The 14,390-nt window shown below is 40.3% G+C and overlaps 1 long non-coding RNA gene across 1 annotated transcript; it reads left to right on the top strand.

The window, feature by feature from the left end:
• The first annotated feature begins 11,233 nt into the window (after positions 1-11,233).
• On the top strand, positions 11,234-13,799 carry LOC145058690 (uncharacterized). Its single transcript, XR_013686474.1, has 4 exons — positions 11,234-11,360; positions 11,654-11,761; positions 13,339-13,399; positions 13,491-13,799. It is a non-coding gene; the product is annotated as an uncharacterized LOC145058690 (long non-coding RNA).
• Positions 13,800-14,390: the final 591 nt, after the last annotated feature.

Genomic DNA, 14,390 nt, shown 5'->3' with positions numbered 1-14,390 from the left:
GCTACCTTCACCACCACTATTTGCCACTGTCCATCTCTCTATATGGTGAGTTTTAAACCAAAACTCCTACCAAATACTTTCACATTCATTAACCCATTTCAATCTTGCTGCTCCATCTCTTTGGCTCACAAACTTTAGCCACACCACTCACCTTTCTTTATTTCTACACACCACCTAAATCATGTCACCACCATAATCGAGGTTCTAGGTACGTCGGTCAATTGAATCGTTTGAATACGTCAAATTGACCAAGTATTTCTCACACCCATCCAATTGAATTGGTCAGTCTAAAAGCCTATACACGTTATAAAGCATTTTCACTCTATTTCTATCTCACCATCTGTTTCTCTCTCGCCCTTTCTGAACCACCATCTTTTCCCACCCCCACTAATAACATCATAATGCACAACGCTCTGTCGCCGCCATCCACAAACACTAGCAAACATCGCGATCAACCACTCAATACCTCCATCATCACATCTGAAGGGTTGCCACTATTTGCACCCACTCTCTCTCGCTCCCTATGCCTCTTTCTACATTCAACGACTTAAAGTCATTACCACTTTCATCCTCTCTTTACAACTAAAAAATGAGATTATGCTATTGATTTTTTCAATCCAGAAATAGTAGACGACCCATGAGGCTTTTATGTGTTGTCAATGGAAGACCCAGGAGGCTTAGTTCTCTATCGCTTCTATCTCCAAGTAAGAAAAACGAATTTACTTTTGACGTTTGGCTCATATACCAATTTTATTTGAATTCTTTCTCAGGTTGATTGTATTTCCAATGGAACCTGTGGTTCATATCTTTTTTCTTAGATAAACGTTGTCTTTCTTACCACCAGTCATCATTTCTTTTGTTCGATTTTAAGGTACTCTTCATACTCTCCCTCTCCCTCTCTCCTCTCTCTCTCTCTCTATCTCTCTCTCTCTCTCTCTCTCTCTCTCTCTCTCTCTCCAAACCCTAACGCAGGCTAAACTGTTGCAATATGTTATCGATTAGACTTCTGATTGAAATCATCACCAAAAATTGAATTAACTACTATGTTGCTGCTGTCATCTATCGCACCCCCAGACCAGATGGCGGAAACGTCCGGAGGCGGGTGACTTCATTGTGTAGTATCATAACAATTGAATATAAATGAAACAGAGCAATCCAAACATCATACATTGAGATATCAAACTTACATTGTTTACATATTGTATTTGTTCTTCAAGTTACACAACATATACATAAGTAGAAAACTTCAAACTATAGCTAAATAGTCATGCATTCGCATCCCTTATTTCTTGCTTACTAGATCCCTGAGAATACAAGTCGTTTTGAAAAGCGTCAACTAAAAAGTTGGTGAGTTCATAAGCATTTGTCACACCCCAAAACCGGAACAACGGAAACATTCGGGGGTAAAGGATGTCATGTTTAGTATCACAAGACAAGCAACATAGTAATCAAAGTAATAAACAACCATTTAATTAGAAAGAAAGTGTTTACAAAGTACTTGGTTCACATAACATAGACTACAAAGTAAATAACAAAACAAGACTTGAAACTATACTGCTCCATCTTCTGAATCCCAGTGCGCGTACCTGTCTACTGGTCTCCTGAGAATATAAGTTATTTTGAAAGCGTAGATCAGCATTTAAGCTGGTGAGTTCATAAGATTTTAGGGATGTGAGTAAGTTGTAGAAAGCTTAGTAAGTTGTAGTAAATTGTAAGTTTTGTTTAGAAAAGTTCGCCTGTTCCTCCATAAAATCCTATATTTCCTGCTTTGATAAAAGATAAGTAAAAATGACTCTACAATCCTCTCTATGAGTACTAAATGGATACAGGTTATATAAAAATTAGAGTAAACAAACAATCGGTTGTGTGTATTTGCCCTAAGCCCAACCCCAGACAAGGAACAGGAAGTTAAGAGGAAAGCACACATCCCATTGTTTGTTATATTATTGTTGTATATAACCCTGGCGTATTCACTTGGTACTCATGGAGTTAACCGTACTAGTTCCTTTATGTTTGATGAAAATATTCTTTAAGAAAACCCTTATTTCTTATAATAAAAATAGTAACCACAATGGTTCCTTCTATAATCACTTAGTTTATTCTAGCTATATATAATCTAATATCGAATAGATAGTTAATTGTGTGGATCTGCCCTAAGCCCATAATCAAGCAAGGAACAAGGAATGAGGTGGAAGGCACACATCCAACTACCTATCGGTTATTAATTATATATAACCCTAATGTATAAACTAAGGTATTATAGAGTTAACCACCTAAGGTCCTTTAAGTTATGCTGGTTTAATAAAAAGGATTAAACCCTTTACTGGTAAGTTTCTAGTTTTGTATATCAAAAGTTCTATTTGAAAAGTATGTTTTGTACTCGAAAACTGTGCATTGAATTAGTGTCATATGACCTGAGCCATACCTGGTATCCCTTATGATGACTTAATGTATATGGAACATATATATAACTAAGATCGAATGCGTAATAGGCTGGGTGAATCCGCTCTAAGCCCACAACCAAACAAGGAACAGGAAATGAAGCGGAAAACACACATCCTATTACCGATTCGGATCCTATTAATATATATCCCTTGATGTATACATTAAGGAATCAAAAGGTTAGCATTATAGGTCCCTTTCTACTGAATGTTCATGTTACGAAGAAGTTATGTATTTTATTTATTATCGTCGGGTACTTTACAGATGTACCCTTTTTATAAGTAAATAACTTAGGTTGGATATAACTACCACTTCATGCCTGTTAACCCTGGTACGTGAAATCGTACTGGTGTCAACACAAACCTGGAAAGATATATTATGTAGTTTTATCACCTCGTGTCTGCTAACCTTGGTACGTGAAATCGTACTAGTGTCAATGCAAACACGGAAAGATATATTATTAAGTTTTATTACCTCGTGTCTGCTAACCTTGGTATGTGAAATGGTACTAGTGTCAATGCAAACCCGGAAAGATATATTATTAAGTTTTATCACCTCGTGTCTGCTAACCTTGGTACGTGAAATCGTACTAGTGTCAATGCAAACCCGGAAAGATATATTATTAAGTTTTATCACCTCGTGTCTGCTAACCCTTGTATATGAAATCGTACTGGTGTCAACGCAAACCCAGAAAGATATATTATCGTGTTTTTCCCGGTACTTGTTATAGTATGTTCCTCTCTATACTTGTTATCACATGTTTATCTTTGTACTTGTTATAGCATGAACTGAACCCCTAAACTATACCTATTATAGTTTACTAGTATGTTTACTTGAACTGATACTGATTTGAAGAAAAGACTCATTTTATCTACTAAGTTATGATTGTACTTCAAAAATGGAATTTTGTTAAACTATAAAGTAACATAACTTTAAAAGAGTTTTTGAAACGTTTTGATCACTTATAGAAGACATAAACAATCTTTTGAAAGATGTTTATAACAAACATTTACACAATTATCATTGTGTTCAACTTGTATTCCCCCCTTAAAGCATTTAAAACGGTTAAAAGATTCATTACGGGGTATAAACTCACCTGATGTGGGTGATTCAAACGGATGTGCGTGTAAGGATGAGAAGTTCCACGAATGAAGTCCCGAGACTTAACGAGTCCTAAATGACATATAATGGCATATATTGACGTAATTATAGTGTTTAGAAGCAACCAAATGCAAGGAAAAACCTCATGGGGCTACGAAACACTTTGACCAAGTGTTGGAATCACATGTGATTAAACTAAGGAGTGTTCACGGCCACCAATGGAGTTTACGGCCATGAGTTTACGGACAAGGGAGTTTACGGTCGTAAACTCATGGTCAATCATGCCAAAGTGTGTTTTAAGGTCCTACAACATCCATTAAGGGTTCAAGGTCAAAGGCTTGGACTTAGGAAGGGTTTGCAGCCAAAATGACACACTTATAGGGGTTTACGGCCAAGGGAGATTGCATGGCCGTAAAATCATTTTGTTCTTGCATTCTTTATGGCTTCAAGGCTCTAATCAGGTGTTTCAACTCGATAACAAGTTAAGGAAAGGAGTACTCACGATATTGAAGCTTGAAAGGGTTGATTTCGGCCAAGAACACTAGTGTATGTTCTTGGTGTTTGTAACATCCAGATTCCCAGGTATATTATTTTATTCTTTTATTTTTTGGAGGTTGTGAGGGGACTCGGTGAGTTGGTGCTTAGACTCGCCGAGTAGGGTCGCGGATTCTTATCCGGGTTCATGGCTGGACTCGACGAGTTCATGAGGTGGACTTGGCGAGTCCACGCTGTTTAATGAAACCCTAATTTCCTAGATTTGGGACCTATTTTAAGGCCCTTAGGGCTGTCATTTGCGGCTACCAAACCCCAGAGAGAAACCCTAAAGGAGCTAGAGCTTTTGTAAGAGGATAGGAGCCATTTCTTGATCTTTGTGGTTGATTCTTGCAAGAAGGAGGTGTTTCCTGCTTAGAGGAGACCAAGGAGGTTGTACATCTGTGGATTTCGAGCAAAAGACTTCATCTTTGAGGTATTATATCGCCCCTTTATCTGTTTTGTGGAAGGAATCCATAGATGTAGAGTTTTATGACCATTATTGGGAGAAGATTGTGAGGATATGGCCCTATTCACTTTGATACTTCAGATCTGGACCCATAATGGTCTATAGAGCTTACCTCAGCTTGCTTTATGTTGAGATATGGAGGTGTTGAGCTAAGGATGTTACTTTTCGAGCTAAATCATCAAGTGAAGCCTCCTAGACGTCCCATGAGTGTCAAGATTCGAACTTTACATGTTTATCAGGCTTGGGAAGGTCAGATCTATGGATTCAAGGAACAGATTTGACCTCAGGAGGCCATTTGAGTTTGTGCATGACATGAACTCGCCGAGTGCAAGGGCAGACTCGGCGAGTAGGGTTAGGGTTTCCCGTGAATCAATCAGTGAGTGGACTTGCCGAGTTGGGGGAATAACTCAGTGAGTCAGGGGGGATTAGAGGACTAGAGTTCAAAGCGGAACTCGTCGAGTTGATCTTGAGACTCGTCGAGTTGAGTCGGGGTGGCCCGCGATTCATTCCCGGTGTGACTCGTCGAGCAAGGGGAGGAACTCGATGTGCCAAGCGAGACTAAAGAGTTAGTGGACACGTGTAGACTCGCCGAGTTGCCGAAGTGCACTCGACGAGTCGGGTCAAAGTTTAACCGTTTACTTTTGTTGACATCTAGGATTTGGTCAACATTGTGGCCTTTGAGTCAAAGAGGGGTAAAATGGTCTTTTGCCCTTCTGAGGGTGCCAAGAGAGGGTTGAGTCTAGTCCTGAGAGATATATTTATGAGAATGTTTACTTTATGTGATTAGGCGGAGGCTAGATCGTATTTCTACCGAGTCAGAGATTTACCGTGACAACTGAGGTGAGTCTTCTCACTATACTGTACCTGGAAGGGTACCTATGTGTGACCGGAAGGTCTGGTATGCTATGAGATATATGTATCGTATGCTATGAGTTGCCTGTTTTGTATGCATTATGTATGTGATATGGATGCTATGCTTGATATGGGCCTGAAGGCATTATGATGTGGACCGGAAGGTCAGGGAATTATGGACCGGAAGGTCGAAAAGGGTAGGACCGGAAGGTTTACCGGGTTGGGATGGAAGTCCCCTGAGACACATGGACCGGAAGGTCGTGTGGAGTATGGCCTGGAAAGGCGTATGTGTGTAAGTGGTATATTGGGGAACTCACTAAGCTTCTGGCTTACAGTGTTATGTGTAATGTGTTTCAGGTACTAGTGAGGACCATGGGAAAGTGCCGACATGACTCGTACACACACACATAGGCGGACTGGATATGTTTGATCTTGGGATTTGATATGTTTTGTATTATGACCATGTTACGTTGGATTTTATGGTTTGTCTTAAATGAAATTATGTTTTAAAGAAATGAAAAATTGTTTTGAAAATTTACGTTGTTACAAGTTGGTATCAGAGCCTAGGTTTGAGGGATTCGGATGCACCTCCGGGCGTAACTGAACTCAAACCGAGGATTTGAGAAAATTTTCAAACAATAAAAATTAATTTTTCTAAAATGTAAGAGGTTTTGAGACAACCAGAGTGGAGCAGTGTGTACGGTCAGCCAACGCCCGAACGGTGAATCCCCAAAATGCCTTACGTTGTGTGTTATGAGATATGATATGTTATATTATGCATGCTAGAGTTGGCTAGGTATTCATATTAGGACTAGAGTGGCCTGATTTTGTGATGCCTTAGCCTAGGAAGGATTGTGCTGGTATGTGATGCTTGAGAGCGAGTAGGTAGCGGGGAGTAGTTGATAAGAGGTCTACCGAAGGGTAGCCTTTGCCAGTGAGATATAGGGTACTTGTGATCTGGGATCCAAGGAGGAGGACTTAGGGTGAACACTGATACGGTGTAGGCGGTAGTATAAGGGCCCTTACTACCGAAGACATCGGAGCAGTGCGCACTCTAAGTAAGAATCCTTTGGATACTAAGGACCAAGTAGGGTTGAGTTATCGAGCGCGAGCATGCTCGAATGAGTCTTTGATATTGTTGTGTTATATTTCAGAGACATCATGGTTAGGACATGCCACAGACCTGAGGCGAGCGGTGTGAGTGACGAGCAGCTTCGTCAGACGATCCACGATGAGGTGGCTGTGGCGATCAGGGCCGAGATTCCGGAGATATTTGGGTCTATCAAGACCACACTGATTGAGAATTTCTATGAGCGGTACGCCGCAGTGACTGAGGCTGCAGCTACAGCAGCTGTGGCTGCTGCCAGGTCTCAGGGAGGTGACTCGATGTTGTTCCGGGAGTTCAGCAACACGAAGCCACCCGAGTTTGATGGGACGTAGGACTCGATCGATGCGATGAGATGGATTGTTGATATTGAGGGACGCTTCTATACGTGTTCATGTTCGGAGCATCTGAGGGTACGGTTCGCTTTGAACCAGCTTCACTTGGGAGCGAAGGATTGGTGGAAGTTCGTGACGGCGAGCTTCACTCTTGTAGAGATTTCAGCGGTGACCTGGGAGAGGTTCACCACCATGTTCAGAGACGAGTATGTTCCCCCGGTGGAGAGGGAACGGTTGGTTCAGGAGTTCTTGACCCTCAAGCAGGGTAATGATTCAGTTACTGTGGTTACCCGGAAGTTTCATGAGAGGGCGATGTTCTGCCCTGAGCAGGTGTCTACTGAGGAGGCACGAATGAGTCGGTATTTGGGCGTTCTGAGGAGGGACATTCAGGATTTCGTGTCGAACTCGACATACCAGGCATTTGCTGAGCTCCAGGAAAATGCCTGGAAGAGGTAGATTGAGTTGGAGACTCAGGCCAGGGAGGAGGCCGAGTCTCAGAGAATGGATCGGCATCCGGCTCAGTCTCAGCCGGCAGCCAAGCGGAACACGTCTGCTGATTCGAGGACTGGAGGCCAGAAGGGCCGCACTTGCAGAAAGTGCGGCAATGGTCATGAGGGGGCCTGTTGATCGGGTGCTTGCTACAAATATGGAAAGGTGGGGCATATCGCCAAGGATTGCCCCAAGGGATTTATGGTTTGCTTTCATTGTAACCAGACTGGCCATCGGAAGGCCGAGTGTCCACAGTTGCATCAGGAATCTGCACCTGCTGCTAGGGTTATCGAGGTTCGACCAGTGAAGGCTGAGGCTCTGAAGGCTCGTGGGAGAGCTTTCCAGTTGATTGCGAAGGAGGTCCGTGCAACGCCCGATGTTGTGGCTAGTATGTATTATGTATTTATCTTTTTTTGAGATATTGTGCTTATATGATGTTATGCATAGGTAATTTTCTTGTGAGTACTGTACCTGCTTTGGTGTTATTTGACTCGGGTGCGAGTTGGTCATTTGTTTCTTTGGCATTTAGTCAGCACATTAGTATCCGTCGAGAGGCGTTGAGTCGACCACTGCGAGTTTCCATAGCTGACGAGTGAGCAGTGTATGCTACGGATGTGATTCGAGGATGTATTCTTGAGATCTTCGATGTGGAGTTCCTGATAGATCTGGTTCCGATTGCGATGGGGGACGTGTGTGTTATAGTGGGCATGGATTGGTTGAGCCGATTCAGAGCTGTTATAGACTGCGAGCGTTAGTTGGTGACGATACGAGACCCTAGTGGGGGAGTACTTTCGGTGTATGGTGAGGGAACCCGATGTGGGTCAGTGTTTTGCTCGGCTGCCAGGGCGAGGCAGAGTTTGCAGCAGGGCTGCAGTGGATTCGTAGCCTATGTGATGGACACACGATTGGCCGCTGGGAGGCCAGGTTCGATTGATGAGGTTCCGATAGTGTGCGAGTTCCCGGATGTTTTTCCCGAGGAATTGTCGGGTGTGCCTCCCAAGAGGCAAGTGGAGTTCCGTATCGATTTGATTCCGGGAGCAGCACCTGTCGCCAAGGTGCCTTATCGCCTCGCGCCGCCAGAGATGCAGGAGTTATCCTCGCAGCTTCAGGAGCTGCTGGGGAAGGGGTTTATTCAACCGAGTAGCTCGCCTTGGGGAGCACCGATTCTTTTTGTCAAGAAAAAGGATGGTTCACACCGGATGTGCATTGATTACCGGGAGTTGAACAAGTTGACGGTCAAGAACCGTTATCCGTTGCCGAGGATCAATGATCTGTTCGATCAGTTGTGGGGGGGCGTGTTGGTTCTCCAAGATATACTTGAGGTCGGGTTATCATCAGATGAGGGTTCGGGATGAAGATATCCAGAAGACAACATTCAGAACTCGTTATGGGCATTACGAGTTCGTGGTGATGCCTTTTGGGCTCACCAATGCACCAGCTGCGTTCATGGATCTCATGAACAGAGTGTGCAGACCGATGCTGGATCGGTCGGTGATCGTATTCATTGATGATATTTTGGTGTATTCGATGTCTAGAGAACAACATGAGGAGCATTTGAGGGAGAACCTTGGAGTTTTGAGATCGGAGAGGCTTTATGCCAAATTCTCCAAGTGTGAGTTCTAGTTACGAGAGGTCCAGTTCTTGGGACATCTTGTCAACCAGAATGGGATATTGGTCGATCCGGCCAAAATTGAGGCGGTCATAAGGTGGGAGATGCCGAGATCGCCCACCGAGACCAGGAGCTTCTTAGGATTGGCCGACTATTATTGGAGATTTATTAAGGATTTCTCCAAGATCACCGTGCCACTCACCAAGTTGACTCGGAAGGGTGTCGCCACTACTAGAAAAAAGGCCTTTTACGACGCGCAAAATACGACGCTCATTGATCTATGTTACGCAAAGGAGAGTGACATTAGAAAAATGTCATCTCTTCAAAAAATTTAAGGATAGAAGACACGCATTATTGCGCGCCCTTAAATTAGTGTCTAAAAAAACACGGAGGGCACCTATAATAAAATGCGCGTCGTCTAAGGATGTCGCTTTATATTTTTTAATGGAACGCGCGTTCCATCCTGTAATAGTGGGGGAAAGGGAGAAATGAAATTCTGAAAAAATTAAAAACCCCGCCATGCTCTCCTCTACCTTCTTTCAATCGTTCTTCTCTCTCTCTCTCTCTCTCTCAATCAAATACCAAAAATTGACTATTGTTGGAACTAGGGTTCCGGTTCTTAGTGAAATCGAAGGTTTTTTGGTCACCAGGCCATGAAATTGATCAAAGGGGTACAGTTTAAAGTGATTTCCATATCAAGTAGAACAGTAGCTCCATTAAAGTCAAGGTCTCGAAACTCCATGGTCAATCACCATCAACATTCTACTTCTTTATTTGTTCCAGAGGTTTGTCTTCCTTTATTACGAGTTTTATAACCTTTTTAATCAAACTCAATTATCCCTCGATACCTAATGTTATCTTTTGCGTTGTTGCTTCTGCTCTGTTCTTCTTGAAACCTCCCCACACTCTCATGTCGAAACATAATTTATGATATCAAGTTGGAAATCAATAGAAATGGCTATGAAGGTCGGTTGGGTTGGACGATTCTCTGGAGGATGAGAGAGATTTGGACATGGCAGATCGTAGGGCTATAGAGATTGAGCTTGATACCATGGAGGGTTTTGCGTCAAGGGAAAAGCTCCACCATCATCTCAACGACCAAGGTTGGTTAGGGTTTCTGTTTTTTTTTTCTGTTTTTTCTTTTTCTCCTTCCCCAGTTGAAAATTCTCTTTGGTATGTGCTAGTTCTCTCTCCAGCTTCTCATTTTTTAAGATTAATTGTTAGTGGAAATAGGTTTTAGATTCATTGAAATGTTCTCTTTTGCTTCCTTTTCTCTAATGAGCATTATCTGTTCTATTTCATATCTAATTTATATGGTCTGATTCTCTTTTCGTTTATTGGGTTTTATGTGTTAATCTGTGATAAAAATAAGTTCACTTTTTTGTGCAGGTTTCTTGACTTGAAGTTTAGTTTTTCTATCATATTTAGAGATAATAAACGAGTCTCTGGGAGGTATGCAATGAGCTTTAAGTAGGTCAATTAATAGATCCCATGAATCCAAGTGCACCACTTGCATGAGTTGGATGAAGTTGTGGGTTACATGAGCCTGTGTTACCCTTTTGGGCTAACTGCCTCGGTTCTGTTTGGAAGACATCATAAGGCCATATTACAATCTCCAAAAAAAACTTTCCTTGTTCTTCTTTGATTTAACTTCATCAGCCTCCAGATCTAATATTAATTTTTCTCTTAGATTCAGAAATTGATAAATCTCTTAAACAAGGTTTATCCCATTTTTTTCTTCAGTAGTGTAGAAAGACATGTTGCCAATGTATACGGTTGTTGAATTTTGGAGTGCGTGTTCATATTCTTATTGTGTTCCTGGAAACCTTTTGTCACGATACGCTGAAATCTTTGTTGGATCCTGTAACATTAACATAGGTAATGAATAGAATGCACACTGATAAGTGATATTGGTAATTTAGTAATTTTAAAAATAGGAAAAATATTGGATATTACCTTGAACAGCAACGCCATTGCACCTTATCTGAAAATGAAGACAAGTAGTATATTGTGTTGTTACTCTCGAGTTAATAGTTACACATGCTTATAGAAACAAATCTGATGATGTTTAAATTAGTATGACTATCACATTTTTTGCATGAAATTATTCTTACAGAACCAACTCTGATGATGTTTAAATTAGATGAGAAGCTGAAGTTGATAGAATCTCGTCTGGAAAGCAAAGTATTTACTAAACCACCTCAATACGCAACCCCTTTTACATTGTTTTCATCATATTGTTACATATAACAAGATACACTTTTTGTTATTGTAGAATTGAGGGCCCACTTCAGGCTTACATCCTCGTTGACGTACATCATGTGATATTCCTTCGGTGTGGAGTTAAGAATTTGGGGGTTTCTTTCAAGAAGCAAGTAAAATGTACAGCAACTAAAGTTTACTTGGTCTCAAATTCTTCTTGCCCAGGTTGTTTTTCTTCCCTCATTGTACTTTTAGTTTTCCCACATCTTCTTATAGTTCCGAGATGCTTTCCATGTGCTTATAAGCTTGCTGGTGTTTACAAACTTATTGGCACGCATAAACTCATTTATATCTTGTAATTAGCTTCATGTTTAATAAGAATATATATTGCGCATTTTGATTGTAGTCTGAGGCTTGTAAGGTTTTCAGGTCATATTGAATTAAAACTGCATAGGCTAAGTTGATGAACTGTTGTGAAGTGTATGTTGCTTTACGCTAATATATGTTTATGTTTTCAGGTTCCAATGGCTCCAAAACAGCCAAACACAGGACTCTTTGTGGGTCTAAATAAAGGGCATGTTGTCACCAAGAAGGAATTAGCACCTCGTCCTTCCGACAGAAAAGGGGTAAGTAACAAATCATGATATCTAAATTGTGTTGAGTTTCTTTTGGTTAAATTAATGGTTGTGTTTCTTTGGATTATATATAGAAAACAAGCATAAGATCACACTTCGTGAGAAACCTTATCATGTATATTTGAGATCTTTTGTCTTTAAAATAAAGGGCTTTGAATCATACCTTGAGCTATAGAACTCAAACGGAATCACGGGTGCCTATGATTCTGTTTTCCATCAGATCTATAGTCATATTGTAAAAATCATACCTTGAGCTATAGAACTCAAACGGACCCCAAACCAGTTCCCAAAGTTCACAAATTGAGTTGGCTAACTTTCTTAAGCAGGCCAACCTCACTGGTAAGGACTTTATCTATGTGCAAGAATGGAATCTTTGCTGTTAGGTCTGATTCGGGTCTGTTCTGATATGTCATTTTGTTTTCATCATTTATAAGGCTTGGAAAAGGATCCAGAGTGATTCCAAGTTTCTATATGTTCCTGATATTATGAATTTAAGATCTGGAGCAGATGGGGTGTTATTTCCAATTATAAATTGGTTAGAATTGATCCAGACTCCAGATCAGTGGGCAGTCACCAGCTTTTACTAGTGTTGTGATTGTCCATAATGTGAATTTTATATCCGGAGCTTAGGAAATGCTTTTCATTCAATTCCAACTCTGAGACTTTCATTTGTATGTCCTTTACTTCTCTGAATTTTGGTATGGACGAATTCTACTTACAAGTTGGGTAGAATTGGCCAACCTCACTTGACTGTCTTGTTGGAGATAGAAGTGATACACCTTTTTGTAAAATTCATATTTAATTCATCCTTTGGAGTTAGAAGGAGTTCTTTATAGTTCTGGAATCCTGAACAATCATAGTTTTCTATAAAATTTAGTTAAAGCTATGTTTCTGTTTTAGATTTTGGAGTAAATCCGTTTTGAACAGCAGGTCTGTTTTAGAGACCTTGCTGTGATTACTCTTTTCTCAACTCATAGCTTCATTACTTCTCCTTTCTAACCTTTAGTTCTTCTAAGATGGGTTTTAAAAGTTTAAAATTTTTGCAAGTGTGCTATTGAAAATGAATAGCTGTACAGCTCTTTGTTGTATCTCAGTATCAATGCATGTTTCATATCTGTCAATGTGTGTGAAATTAAATATTATCAAATTTTGCATATACAAAAAAAAAGTGTAGCTCCTATTTATTATAAACTCACTTGCTGAATATTGCCCAGATCTGGTTTTGTAATTCGGGATCTGGTGGTTGAGAGTGCATCAAAATCTTTGCGTATGTTGAGAGAAGAATGGATATTGTTGGAGTCCTGTAGAAAAAAAAAATAGATGATGATCACAAAAGAAAACATAGATGTATAGAAATAGAAATACTCACAATACAGTAGGAAGCTTCTCATGTATAATGACAAAATGTCCTTTGGGCTACACCTAGGTCGTCTGGCCAAAAGATGGCTGTATTCTCCAAGCAGATAAGCGCTAACCTGCATAATGACATCAGCATACAATTGTCTATATTTGTGTAGGAAATATAAGATATAATCTACATACCTTCACCATTGTCTCATGTATTGCAGGCTTATCAAGATATTCTCTAGCTTTGAGAGCTGCATAAGGCTAATGATTAAAAAAAGAAAAGTGAGTCCGTAGTAAGTCCTATGAACTTTAATAATGCAGATACCAATCTACATTCTACAATACCAAATTAATTAGAATATTCATGAATCAGAATGGAGATTCTAAAGATCATCATCCAAATGCACCAAAATTTAGAGTAAGATCGAACCACTATTAATGAAGGTATTCTACTGGGCTAGGATGCTTGTTGTTTGGATATGGAGCCATGGAAGAACTTGGACCCTTCCGTGTTAACAGTGATGGAAAAACACTCTACCCCAACCACTATGCATGGAACAATGGTAACAAAAATTCCTTTAATTACTATGTCCCATTCACATCACTTATAATCTTAGTCCCTGTCTTGCTGGTGCATGCCTAACCCTATAAAACCTTTGCTTTTGAGGTACTAACTGTTTTCTCCTGGAATTTTTTTTGCCTGAGATTTTTTGCTGCCAGCTATCCCTTCGGGACCACTTTTATGTATTATGTTAAAAGCACCAATTCAGAAATTTGCTGATTATGTAAGTCAACTTTCCTCTTCCTTTTTGCTTTTTATTATTTATACACCCTTATGCCACAAATCTCTTTATTTATCATACTAAATATGCAACCATCCCTTATTTTACTCCTAACTTGTTGTATAATTCATTCATGTCAGCTGCATATATGTTGCATAAAATAAATTGGTAAAAGTAGACATGTGAATTATGCATTTGTTATCTCAAATCTTACATTTATTTTTATTTCTGTTATTGTTTTTTCCAGCTTTTAGGTGTTGGTGTCAAGCTTGTTGGCAATACAGTGTGGAGTACCCTCTTTCATCAATTCTTAATAGTGATGTCACGTGAGAAATCATTTTTCTTTTTGTTAAACAAGTCTTTATTATCATGTATTAGGTCATACCATGGGTAAAAACAGCCTTGCCCCTGGTTCCGGGGTTGTCACAAAATACTTGACTTTTTAACTTTGTTTGTGGTTTGATTTAGTAATAATCCTTCTGAGGGGGTGT

The sequence above is a fragment of the Lactuca serriola genome, chromosome 6, assembly GCF_051521515.1.
Source record: "Lactuca serriola cultivar US96UC23 chromosome 6, Lser_US96UC23_V15, whole genome shotgun sequence".
Classification (NCBI taxonomy): domain Eukaryota; kingdom Viridiplantae; phylum Streptophyta; class Magnoliopsida; order Asterales; family Asteraceae; genus Lactuca; species Lactuca serriola.
The sequence above is the reverse complement of the archived record's forward strand: the minus strand, read 5'-3'. Positions and strand labels throughout refer to the sequence as shown.